Raw genomic sequence first — 14,333 nt, forward strand, 5'->3', positions numbered from 1 at the left:
TCTAGATAGCGTGGATAAAATCGATAGATCAAAGAATAAACCAATGGGGACTCTTCAGAATCCTTTGTTTGAATTGTCAATTGTCTTGATTTCTGTATGGAAACCAATCGAATGACCCTTTCAGAAACAATGTAGAACAGACCGATGCGATATCTCATTTAATAAAACAATTGTCTGCGTCTTGTTACATCGTTGATCAATCATTTTGGTCACGTGATATTCTGAATACGTCATTTCCTCTTTGATCTTATCCCCAAACTAATTCTATGTATAATGAAACTAAGGACACGAATTGTGCTTGCTCCGGTTTGAACTCTTCGACTAGAATTTAGATACTCTAACCACTAAGGCATATCGGCTCTATATATTGTATTATATGAAAACTAATTATGTATTGTATTATATAAAATAATTTTATGATATAATAAATAGAATACAAAGAATTCATCAAATCGTTTCCTTTTTAGTTAAGTGGTTCTTATTATCTTAAAAAAAAAATAAACGCTATGCATAGTAGGTGACAGAAAACACAGAACGAAATGTATTTAAATATTTTTTTTTTTTATTTATTTTACAACATCCACGGGCACACAGTTGCCCGTGGATGTTTGCCTTTTTTTACATTTTATTTTTATAAATTGTGGCGTTATTTTATATTTTTACTGAACATCAGCAGATCTTCGCTGGACTTCGAGCTTGTCGTCTTCTTGGAAGACGTGGCCCACACTGTCATTTTTTTTTTTTTCAATTTAATATAATATGTAAATAGTCCATGTATATAAAATTATATGTATAATAGTGTATTCTCTAACTAGTTGACTTAACACCTTTTACACCGACCCGCATTGACGCAGCGTGGTGGAATATGCTACAAACCTTCTCCTCAAGACATAGGAGGCCTTAGCCCAGCAGTGGGAAATTTACAGGCTGTTACTGTTCTACCTAGTTGACTTTAGGTTACATTTACTCTTAACTCTACTTGTGACTAAATAGTTGAGTATGTTTTTCTTCTATTTTTCAATCTTTTTCTTTCAATATTTTTCAATCGTTTATTTTTGTTTGGTGGCGTTTGAGACGAGGAAGGAAAAAAAGTTCGTAACGTGTAAATTGATATTGTTTTCCTCAATTTTTCAATCGAAAAATATAATATAAATAAATTAGACGTCGAATTTCGACAATAAACGTTATTGACAATTTGGCGGTCGAATATATGTACAGGTTTACCCAGAGACGCTTGCACAAACCCATTCCTAGTGAAGCGATGTCTTGCCTCATCACCGAGCCAGATTTTGCTCAAGAAAAACCTGTGACCTCCGGCTAAGCTCTGACTTATCTCCGATTATATGATCATAACAAAAATCCTCAATATATATTTTGATTTCTATCGAAATGTCTTAATTTAACGGAACAAAGACGAGTCTAATTAGCAGTTTGAAAAGGATTGCTGAAAGTCAATAGGCTTAATACCGGTAATGATCGCCAGCTATCTCCTGAGGTTGACGCTTTGTTCCTGAAATTCGATAATATCTAAGGAAGGATTTTCATGAATGTGCTTTTCAGATCTCGCTATAGATCTTCAGAATTATTTTTTCAATGAAAATATGATTTATTCAATTAATTACAATAATTCATTACCTAATTATAATAACATACTGTTAATGTTCCCCTGTTTTGGTAAGGCTTCCCTTTTAAGGAGAACACTTGGAGGCTTGCGGGTTGTGGATGGATGTTGGCAGATTTCATCCGACATACAGGTTTTCTCATGTGGTTTAACTTTGCCAGAAGAGATTAATTCAAAGCAATATTTTAGTAAAACAAAGTTTCTGTTTTTCTAATCGCTTCCGAAATTACCCATTTCGGAATTTCCAAGATAATTGGCAAGTCAAATGTTTAAGAAGTAAATTTTAATAGTTTATTTTAAAAAGAGAGACTTATTATCTTTTCTCTTTATTCTTCATTGGTCTCTTTCAAATGGTGATGAAAGAGACAGCAACTTGTTTATTTAAGTTCGCATACTTCACTCACAATTGCATCGGTCCGTTGAACTATTAGTGACAGACTCATTTTGGACAATTGAAGCATCATGAAGTCCCTAGTTTTTTTTAAACCTTCTCCTTAAAAGTATTTTGCTATTACTGGGATGTTTGAAGGCTTTAACTTTTCACTTTACGTTTTTACACGGTACATGGTCTTTTATAAAGATCCACTAGTTATTGCGAAGAAATGATCTTGACATCATACACTTCACCCTGTGGTTGTCAGCCAACTTATGCTTTGTCTGGGAATTCAAAGTCTTTATAACTTATATTTTATATTCAAAGTCGTAACCGAACAAAGTTGTACGCACAAATAAAACGAAATATTCTCATAGCGGGTTCATTATTAAGAACAAGATTTTCTTATTGAAATAAAAAAAAAATGTTTTTTATATTTTTACGCAATTAACATCTTAGCTTCTTAAGGGCGAAGTTGCGTCCACTTTCACAAACAAAATTAAACATCGAGATTTTTCATAAGAAACTTTTAAAAATTTCGGATCCATTTCTATTTTGTTAATGGTGTTTTACATTTGTACTCAATTTCTAATTTATAATTTAACAAGCGGTTGTTTCTTTGACTTTGGTTACGTAGACGTTGAAAATTGCTAACACATTTTAGATACTCCATACAATTTCAAAGTGACTTACTGACATAGAACGCTCTCCTAGACCAGTGGGTCCAATAAGATGAAATTTTGCACATGAATACCTTATAGAACATACGTTAACACTAAGAGAGGATTTTTCAATAATCATCTTCTAAGAGGGTTGAATGGGTGATGAAAAATTGTATGAAAATTGTAAAAGAAAGCTGTCAAAGTTTTGAAAATTCGTCATCTAAAAGGGTGAAATGGGGATGAAGTTCCGTATATAATTTCGGCTTTTTTTAATAATTAAAATATAGGAATCGGTGACTAGGAGTCTGTTTATTAGTAAAATACCAACGTTACAGTATTATCGGTAGGATACCCGTTCAAGCACAGGGCTAGTTAAAATGAAAGATCATTATGATCAGAGAAAAGTATGTGATGTTGTCCAATATTTATTATATTATTTATTATTAAAATAATCATCAGCGCCCTCTATTGACATATAATATAAACATTACGCTTAACAGATACGAGTAACGTATCTGCGGATAATATACAAATCACACTAAATCAATCACGTGCATTGTATCGGAAACGACCGCGACCAGTTGATTAATGACAGCAACAACGACCTGTTACCGTCGACACATGCAGATAAATGAGTAAACATTACACACTCTAGCCGAGCCGATACGGCCCAGTGGTTAGAACGCGTGCATCTTAACCGATGATTTCCGGTTCAAACCCAGGCACCACTGAATTTTCATGTGCTTAATTTGTGTTTATAATTCATCTCGTGCTCGGCGGTCTTGGAAAACATCGTGAGGAAACCAGCATGTGTCTAATTTCAAATAAATTCTGCTATTCCGCCAACCCGCATTGGAGCAGCTTGGTGGAATATGCTCCAAACCTTCTCCTCAAAGTGAGAGGAGGCCTTAGCCTAGCGGTGGGAAATTCACAGGCTGCTAATGTAAAAAAACACACTAGCCGGCGACTTGTCATTAGTCGTCACCGGCAAAATAATACGTTACCACGAATAATACTTTAGCCGTTTCTTGCTGGTTAACACGCGCTCATATTCAACCAATCGCATCTTGATCTTGAGACATTTACAAGTTTTCATTAAACTCGTAATGTTTCTAAGTTTGTTTAGGTTATATTTTGAATTAGAACCATTGGTTGAAATTTTACACGTTGGCTCAATTGCGGTGATAATGCCTTTTTACGTAACTCTTCAACGATCAACAGCATACATACGTAATTTAACAAAATATTATAAGTTTAATATGAATATAAGGTATTAATGTCCAAAAAAAAAATTATTTATTTATATAAGGACAACAACAGTATTATATCAATTATGTTGGTATTAAAAAACAGTATCTAGAAAATAGAGCCAATTAATGTTTTCTATTGATTTATATAAAGTAATAGTAAACCCTAGAACAGATAGTCATAGCAACATTTAATCGTGGTAAAACAGTTGAAAAATAAAGCATTCTAAGTGTAAGAAAAAAGAACTTATCGAATATAAAACCGGCACCGTCATTCAGACATTGTATATGACGAACACTCAAAAATTACTTAAGGTAATGTACAACGAACTGTACCCGTTTAATTAACTAAACTACTATTTATATTGATTTGAACAAAGATTTACTACCTCAACTTTATGTTAAAGTTTATGTGTATAAACTGCCTATAAATTTACCAGAGCCTGAAACGTTCCGACGAGTTTGAACTTAGGCTTGGAGCTTATGTCGGCACGGTATTCCAATGCGGGTTGGTCGATTGGTACAGAATTTCATGCATCATGTGCTGCCTAAAGTAAATACAAGTATATCTACAATCTCTATTACAAATTTTCACAGATAATTTTACATATACGAATTAGAACGTTTATATTTCAAAATCGTTATTCAACTATGTAAAATTAAACTAATATATCTTGTTTAAAATAATTAATGAATAAATAATACAAATAATAACAAAATAAAAAAAATTACTACGTCCACAAATCACTCGCAATCTACTCCATATGTTTTCAATTACTTTGACATGGTGTTATGTAGACATAAAATACTTTCATCCCGGAGCGTGGAAGACGTGATGTCCCAGAGGATATTCGACAAACTGTTTCCACTTTTCACGTCAAAGACTTGGACTGGGAGATTAATGTCGAACCAACACAGAAAGAAATTGCTGAAATGTCGATTATCTTAATCTACTTGAATAAAAACTGTTTAAAATAATAATAATTTAATTCCAAAAACTTAAAACCGTCCTAATAATTTTGCCGGAATGTGCGCTTGGGATAAAAATTTAACAATGACTCACTTACAACGGTTCATTAGCAAATTGCCAAGTCGGTAAATAAATGTGTTTTAAAATAATTAAAAAAAAATAAACCGACTTTAATAATAAGAATGCACTTGAAATCAAAAAATACGTAATGAGATTTCCTATTAAAAGGATTTGAGGTACAAGACTTTGGGAAGTGTGCATCAAGCCCAAATACGAAAACTAGTATCAGTTATATGGGGTACTATCTTCGGGCTTGCTCTTCATACAACCATATCTAAGTGTGCGTCCTGAGTTACCGTGCACTGCGCACGCGGTTTCGCCAGCATGATGCAATTGTTTGTATGCGTGTCCGCTCGCAGACCGGACGGACAAGTTCCAATCGTTTCGAGTATACGTTACGTGCGCAGTTCGCCGTCACTCAGGACGGACACTAAAAGACAATGATGAGGTTGCAGTTGAACCGCGCTCGTCTAAAATCTATCTATTCACTCTTGCTTTAAAGATGCTCATGTTATGTGCTGTGTGAAACTTAGAAGTTGCTAAAGTATTCCACATCTAAACTGTTCTGTGCCAGAAACAACGCAATGAAGTTACAAGTAACGGGCTGTAAAAGTTTTCAGTTGTAAAATATATAAAATACAGGCGACTAAGTAACGTAAATTTGAATTGCGGACCCTTGTTAAATGCTCACAATTTTTCGATAGAAATCTCAATATTCCTATCCCTAGGTTTGAACTCTCGGGATTTGAGGCCTTATATCTAGCCACTGGTCCAAAGAGGCACTTAATATAATACAGTATAAATTACCAAATCGGTGTAGCCTTTTTGATTTATCGGTAAGCATGGAAAAAATAAGATCCAGGTCAGACATCCTCCTTCTTTTAAGTCAGCAAAAATGTCAGCCTTTCATTTGTCATATTTCATTCGACTATTTTTATCATATCAATGTAATTTATTTATTCAAGTACAAAAATTCAATAACCCAAAAATATGATCGTTTGTTATATATAACTCACTAGAGTTACACGAGAAATATTGATAGTAGCTTTCTTTCACGACACATCGTCTAAGAATCATTCGAATATTCCTTCCCTTTCCAACTTAGAAGCTCACAATTAGAAAGAGCAGGAGAGATGATTTCTAGCTTCTGAAATAGAGTCTGATAGGAGCGGAACGACTCAAAATGTAACTACCCAAGCAATTCATTCTCTTTGTGTCGCCCGAAACGCGCCTCGAGAAATAAATATGCGATTTATGTCAAAGAATATAATATGTGTAGCAGCTCAGTCTTAAGCTCAACAAGCGCCTGGGTAAAAATGTTCTGGCATTCCAAAAACATTTAAGATAACTCCTGGGGCACCTTACCGATAGTTCAAGACAAGTTGGTGCCCAGATTTTTGCAATTGATTAAGCCGGGCATAATGTTTGATATTTTTTTCTACTAAATAAAATTAAAGTAGCTAGCAAATGTTTTCCAGCTAGCAAATGTCATCCAGCCAGCAAAGGCGTCTTCTTTTATTAGGTAAGAGTTTTGATCCATTCCACCGCTCTGCTCGCTCGGTGCCAATTCTGCTACGGGCATGCTGCACGTGAATTTCATTCAATAGATGATGTTGGTTTCCTCGCGATGTTTTCCTTCACTACTGAGGACGAGATTATTGTACCTACAGGCACAAGGGACATAACATCTTAGTTCCCAATTTTGGTGGCACATTGGCGATGAAGAAATGGTTAATATTTATTTCAGTGACTTTATCAATGGGTGGTGGTGATTACAACTTACCATCAGGTGGTTCATTTGCTCGTCCACCTTATAAAAAAAAAGTTATAATAATTGTTTCTAAGAGTGAAATCTTTAGCCCAGTAGTGGAAGAATAATAACAGACTGGGAGAGAATATTAATTTATTAATTTCCTAATATAACAATTAACGTTCATGCCTATTGCCACATCTCCGCAAAATAATCATTGACACCAAAATTCCAATATCCATTGAATCTTGTCCGGGGCGGGTGTAAAGATCTGTTTTATGTGCTTCCACATTTCCTTACAATCGCAAACTATCTTTAAACATATCGCTCTTATGGTCAACGTGATAAAGATGATTATTGCTCGTTTTACTGGATAGAGCTATAAAATTAAGCGACACGCCGTGTTTTGTTACAGCTAGTTTGACAAGACAGATTGACGTTCGATTTCGGAAATTGTGTTTTGTCAGTCCGTAAAACTTTTAGTTAACATCCAATAGCTGGGCTAGTCTAGATGGCTGCTGTTAGTGCCTTGTGCCCGTCTGGGTAGGGACCAACAAATCATCGCATACTTTACCGTCAAGCATTTCTTAGTATTCTTGTGTTTCCATTTTAAAAGCGTTGGAACTTTTAATGCTACTCTCTCTAATCTTATAGATCCAGGATCTCGGGATCGGTGACCCTACAGGCTAGCTACTGAACCAATGAGATATACCATATTAAAATATTTGACAAGATAATTTTATTCATTTCTATGTTTCTTGGCTAATTAACTAATTAACTGGCTAGTGAATCTTACTTACGGATCATTGGAATAAACGCACCGCATCAAAATACGCACATGCATGCAAATAAAAAACACGCAATTTTTAATTAAAAACACACACTTACAGTTACACAAACACAAACAGACGCTTTATAGTAAGCAATTAAATATATATTTATCGTTAATATCACTATGTAATATTGTATCGATTGAGGGTTGAGGCTCTGGTCACTGGTGACGTCATGTACAGATCAACCTATTTTATGACGTGGTCGAGTAGTGTGTACACCGGTTTTCATGGGTACGCCACTCCGAGGTCCCGGGTTCGATTCCCGGCCGAGTCAATGTAAATAGAAATAATTAAATAAATACATTCATAAATTCTTATGTAGGGAAATGTTAGGGTTTGTCTAACTTCGAATAAAAGCACAATAAAATAAACAAGCCAGTGGATATATGACAATAATTAATTTTTGTCCAAAGAAAATATGCTAAATATTTTTCTTTTTTATATTTTACAAAACTTCCTATAGAATTTTGGCGCTTCCGCGCTGTAATAAATAAAGCTCCAAAATGACTTCTCGGCCTATTATAAAACTCGGTAAGGAATATAAATACAATATTTGCTTTTCTAATGTATTTTGAAAATAGAATAAAAAGGAACTTTATTTAAATAAACCTTTCTTCGAAAAAAAAAAAACAATCGAATCTATTAAATAAATGAAATCTACCGTGGATTTGTCCGAGTATATACTGCTAGGTATTAGCGTTATCTGACTAAGAAATGGCAGCAAAAAGTTATTCTTTCATAAAAATAATCCGATTACGAGGGATCTCATCTCTTTCTTTGAAAATTGGTGAGGTAGTACGGTGTCGAGGAATAATTATAAATGTACTTGTTATCCGCGACTTCGAATGGGTTGTATTATACACAGTATGCCTCGAGAGGGTTTATGTAAACCGTTTGTATAGTAATACGTATATTTCTGTTGTTTTACGAATCGCACGCGAGAACTCCGAGTCGGTATGATTTTTTCCGTGACCAATCATAGTCATATTTCCGCCAAAACCTTGATAAATTATACACGTAAGCCTTTCGCTCACTCCGTCCAATGACGAAAGCCATTGGACACGGATGATAAGCCTTTGGGTAAATTTTGAGATTATCGCTCTCAGACATAGGCAGATGCGGCAAGGTTACTTTGTTTTGAAATATATACTGGTTTAAAAAAATAAACTAAATTAGGACTCCATTGTGAGCAGAAGGTTTAAAGCTTATTCCACCATATTCTCTAATACATCATCCTCGAATTTTATTCGACACATGCAGGTTTCCTCACGGAATCCTTATAAATGCGAAATCGTAATTACTCAACCAATATTTATGAAATTGTGTACTTAATATATCACACACGCGGCTTAAATGTAGCATTATAAATAAAATCAAAGATCAAAAGTTCAGTGGTTGTCCGAAATTGAACTTGAAATATTCGATTGCAATCATCGTAGTCATCCACTAAACCATATTCGCACAGGTAAAGCATATATAGGCGACTTCCAATTCACTTCTAATAGGTCCGCTATACTTATAACATTAGCACTGCAACCGTAACTGTATAACTTTGTATGAACGCGAATGGCTTACAATTCCTGAAACTTATACGCTTAAAGCACTTGTTTATTCTTTCGAAGTACTTTTATGGTTTCCTCAACGAAGCGATGGTAACTTCCTGAAGCGATTTAGATAAGATCCTTTGATAGGTCAAATTCTTTTGTTCTTATGTATAAACAAAGAATAATATCATCAAAAAAACAAATGTTTTAAGCATACATTTCAACTTTCATTATTAATGAGAAACCTTCGCCCAGCAGTGGGATACTGACAGGCTATTAATTTAGTTTGCTTTTATTCTGTAACACTAAAAAAATACATTGACACTCTGTCTCTTCGGAGGGCGTTACATGTTTGACGGGCTCGACGGTTGTCCCGAGAAATACCTTCAGGCTAACGCCGAAAAGTCCCAGCGATGCTAACGAAGTTACGCATAGCGCTGACGCCTTCACTCTGGTCTTCTTTGGCGAACTGATCTTCGTTTACTGCCTCCTTCTGCGACATTCTCATAGAAAGAGACTACATAGGTCGAGCAGTTGGAGGAGAGGAAGAAAGAGCCTCCGCTAACTATAACCTCCGCGCAGCACACTTTGTCAGGGTCTGTATAAACAATACATATGAATAGGGTAAGCCGATTATTGTCCCAGTATGGTCTTATTTTGAAGAGCTCCAGCCGTAGATGTGCAGAAAAATAAAGAGGAGTCTTGATTGCAATTTAATAAATTGTTACGATTTAACAGATAATTAATTTTGGAGAGCGGAAAGAAGTCACTGGCCGGGTAGAGAGCGGCGCTGTAGCTGTATAAAAAACAAAAACAAATGTAAAACTTGCGAATAGTCGTCAAAAAAATCGACAAAAAACCTGTCATAGGTTTCGAAATTCCTAAAAATCTGTCGAATAAACGTGAAGATTCGCGGGCGACCCACTTAGTATCTATTAATATCTGTAAAAAGTCCACCAACCACCACTTACCATTTAAACGGACGAAATGAAATCAACGAAGATAGTGAAAATAATTACATAATCGTGTTGACAGTTAGCACATAACGGAAATGCAAGCCGATAGGGCAGATGAATGTTTCGGGTCAAGGAACACTCATTAGACTAAACATTGCCTAATGATCAATTACTTCAACTCAATTAAAGTGTTATCGAACGACTACAAATCATTCATTAATGTGGAGTAAGAATTAAATATTTATTGGCTTATTTGTTTTTCGCCCAGAGAATCAGAATTGACGATTCACGCGCTACAAGTGACGCTTGACTTTTTTCAACCACGCTACTAGGACTTCCGCTGTTAATGGCTTTTTTTTAATTTTGATTTGTATGTACTTAGTAGCTACCCTCCTGGTTTTGCATGAGTAGAATAAGGGTCTACAAAATGTTTTAATTAAAGGACAAACGAAAAAAAAAACGCTTATCTTTTTAGGTCTGGGCCTTCTTTCACTGGTCTACGCAAAATACCACCAAAGTAAAAAAAATCAAAATCAAAATATACTTTATTCAAGTAGGCAAGCACTTTTGAATCATTTAACAAAGTATTTTAAGTAAAGCTACCACCGATTCGGAATGTAGAATCTATCGAGAAGAACCGGCAAGAAACTCAGTAGTTACTCTTTTTTAACATCTAAAATTACACTCTCCTGCCTGGAAGACAACAAGCATTAACTCCACGCTTTTTTATCATCTATATAATCTTGTATCGAATAATATGCCTTCTTTACCAATGTATTTTCTACAAATGATTTAAATTTATGAAAAGGCAAAGTTAAAAAGTCTAATCATAATTGGATTTTGTAACGCATAGAGAACGTTTATATAAACGTAAGTTATTATTAATTAAGAAGATTCATTTCATCTTCTTTTAATAAAAAATTTACAGTGATATTTTAAATATAATTTTTCATTCATGATTTTCCATGAGCTTACTATTTCAATAAATTTATTACAAACTGACGCCGTTTAGAACCCAGTGATAGGTGTAGTTAATCCAATAGATCATTTCAAGTGAATTTGGATATATCTTCATATTTTTTTGAATTCATTGAGCGATTATGTTTGTTTTAACCTTGCTGTAATGTCGTCTGATCGCGCACGTGACCCAGTACATGTATTCCAACGTGTTATCTGCAATTCATGTACAATAACATAGATCTCTTCACGCGTGCAGCGAGTGACCTTTCATTGAAACGCAGCAATATTTAAATTGGATTTTTAAATTTCACTTTGTACTAAAATACAAATACAAGATAAACATAAATAAAATTCGATAATAAGTTAATTGAGGTTTTTACTAAAAATATTTCTACGTATAAAACTGTCGAAGTTTTTTTTTTATATAGTTGTAATGAAATAAGCGCTTGTCTTCCATCTCACCTGATGGAAAGTGTAGATGAAGACGAAGGTGGTGCACGCCCATCCAAAAGAAACCTGTTCACTCTACTCTTAAAGGTTCCAGAGTTCAACTTATCACGAAAAATAGGAATTCAGTGCCAAGCTTGAAGAATTGTAAACTTTTTATTCCAAGTGTATGCTGCTAGTGTACAGTGTAAAGTAAAAGGTTAAACGGAATTATAATTGAAAAATATAGTCGTAATTATCAACCGCCTTAACGTGCTTTAACTGTACACGTTTTCGTTAGGCTCAGTCATTTTCTTCTTATTTTTTTTTAAAACATCCTGTAAACAGGTAGTAAAATGAGTCCAAAATGCTGTAATTCAATAATTTAAGGTCTATTTTTTTTATTTGCAGAACACGTTTATATTTCGTATACTTCGCGTCAATTAACTACCCCAAAAGTTATTGAGAAGTAAATAAAGATTCATGTAAGGTGCATAACTATTTACGTTGTAAGAAAGTACAGCGACAATATCGTGATCGATGAGAAAATATATGGAATTGTGTCTAAGGGACTTCGCGCACCACATAGCTTGTAGCTTGTGGACGTTACGACGACTGGTCGTTGTGGCGTTGGTGCGTGAAGTTCATAAGGTTTCCTCAGTTATGGTTGCAATGGCGACAGGCAGTCGAGTGCACGAAGTCCCTAAATCTCTATAATTATAACGCAACCAGTGATGTATGTCCATTGTCGGCCCAAAACAATAAGAATCTTTCTTTTTATTTTTGTTCTTGCACAAAAACGTTGTAAACCTAGTGCGACGCCAAATGACCCGCCAGTCGTTTTAGTAAAAGATAATCCCATCAAAAACATAAATGTAAAAATGAGAGCCAAGTCCAATATTGTGATATATACTATATATATATATATATATATATATAGTGATATATACCTTGGTTGTTGACTTCAACGACAAAAGAAGTGACATCTAAATGGGTGCCAAGTTCAATGGTACTTCCTGAAATTTGTTTATCACTACATAAAATATCATTTCTTCTTATAACTTAGGCTAATATATTGTAGCCTAAGGTCTAATTTGACACGTTTATGTCAAATAGTTTATGAGTTATGAGGAGGTCAAAAGTGGCTCCAAATGGTTCGTGTAATATTACACACGGTGCTGCTCGCCAGTTCTGTTACTTGAACTTGGCTGACACGCTACCGCGTGTCTAGATACATATTGACTGAAATAAAATTTTAGTAGTGTAGTTAAAAAAAAACCACTTCATAAATTTTTCCCTCTGAGTTTAAACAATTAAATTGAGATACGTGTACATTGTATTATACATCCTCATATTTACAATATAGAGTGTATATTCGTTTAACTATTTTTAAAACTAAATTACACTTAGTCGGCTTTGAATATCTTCTTCTGCAAACCTACCCTATCCAACAAAACTTGTGAACGCCACAGCTGATAAGCGACTTGCTTAATTAATAACTTAACGAGTCTTCAAACAAACACTGTGATAACTGTTTTTATCTCAAGTTATAGGGTTTTTTACATAAATCTCTCCGAGTTCATTTATTGATGGCATTAATATACTTAGAAAATGGGAGGGATAATTTACATTTCATTCCTAGATTGGTAGCAATGTTAAGGAATGTAAATTTTCTTAAGGCGCCAATGTTTTGGGCTGTGGTGACCACATACCATCAGACCCATTTGCCAGTTCGCCTACCATAATAAATAAAGATTAATTATAATAGTATAAGGGAAGTGAGCGATGTTAAAGTCTCGAGTTTGATTCCCGACCCCGGTTATTGAATTTGATAGAAACCCATTTAAAAATTTAATAAGAATAATTTAGAAAGAGAAAGAGATGTAAAAGTCGCTTAAAGGGGATGACGATTTCTGCCAGTTCAGTTTACTGTAAAAGAACTTCGTTCCAAAAGGTGTCGAAACTCCATTTAAAATGTATAAAAAAAATATTGTATTTATAAAATCGTTGAATTTCTATATTTTACTGTATCCAATCGAATGTTTCTGTCTGTTTTGAATTAATTTCATATGTAATCCCGAAAATGAAATACTAATTCGTTTTCGAGATCTGGATCGGTTATAATTTTTGACGCCATTTTGAAATTAAGGATTAGACACACTTGCGCGATTAAGCGAAGCGTAAGGGAACATGACATGAATTTATCTCCTGAGTTAAAGTTACTGGAATTATTTTTATTGGTTGAAAGAGTTAATCATTAGCAAACGAAGATTTTTCTTAAAGTTTTTCTTTTTTAAAAGTAAGAATTGAATCTCAAATAAATTATAACTATGAAAGTAAATTTATACATTATTTGGTCATATTTTATTTATCTTTTTTGGGTCACTGTGGCCATGTACTGCTACAGATTCCACCTCTAAAACCAACTTTGTTTATAAATGATATGTACTGCTCATTGTAAAGTGAACTGTAAGGTTCTTTATGAGTAATAAAGTTCTATAACCTGAAAAGTTGCTGACCCAAATATATCCGTTACAACAAAATTAATCTTAAATTCCGTCAATTGAGCCTAATAGTATTTTCAGTTAAATATTTGTATTCAATCCCACAAAATTATTTACTTTAAACGATGACCCTGTGATCTGAATAATATACGCACACCTTACATATTTGCATGTTAAACAAACAGATAACGCTTGTTATTGCAACATTATTATTTTATATCATCGTTGTGACTTTCTAAAGCTTTTGTTTTAATAAACATCATTTATCATAAATGAAAATAAATTGTTTTAAATATTCACCGAACATTATAAACAAACGGGTATTTTATTTAATTTCATCTCAATAATTCAATGATTCCGATATTAATAAAGTTAATAAGTATTGTGTATTTGCTGTTTCCTATCCATCAAATTTGCCTAATACCAA

The 14,333-nt window shown here is 34.1% G+C and overlaps 1 protein-coding gene across 1 annotated transcript in view; it reads left to right on the forward strand.

The window, feature by feature from the left end:
• Positions 1-14,333, forward strand: part of LOC113403186 (uncharacterized) — a 183,210-nt gene that overhangs the window by 20,245 nt on the left and 148,632 nt on the right. The window lies entirely within an intron of this gene.

The sequence above is a fragment of the Vanessa tameamea genome, chromosome 24 (assembly GCF_037043105.1).
Source record: "Vanessa tameamea isolate UH-Manoa-2023 chromosome 24, ilVanTame1 primary haplotype, whole genome shotgun sequence".
NCBI classification, from domain to species: Eukaryota; Metazoa; Arthropoda; class Insecta; order Lepidoptera; family Nymphalidae; genus Vanessa; species Vanessa tameamea.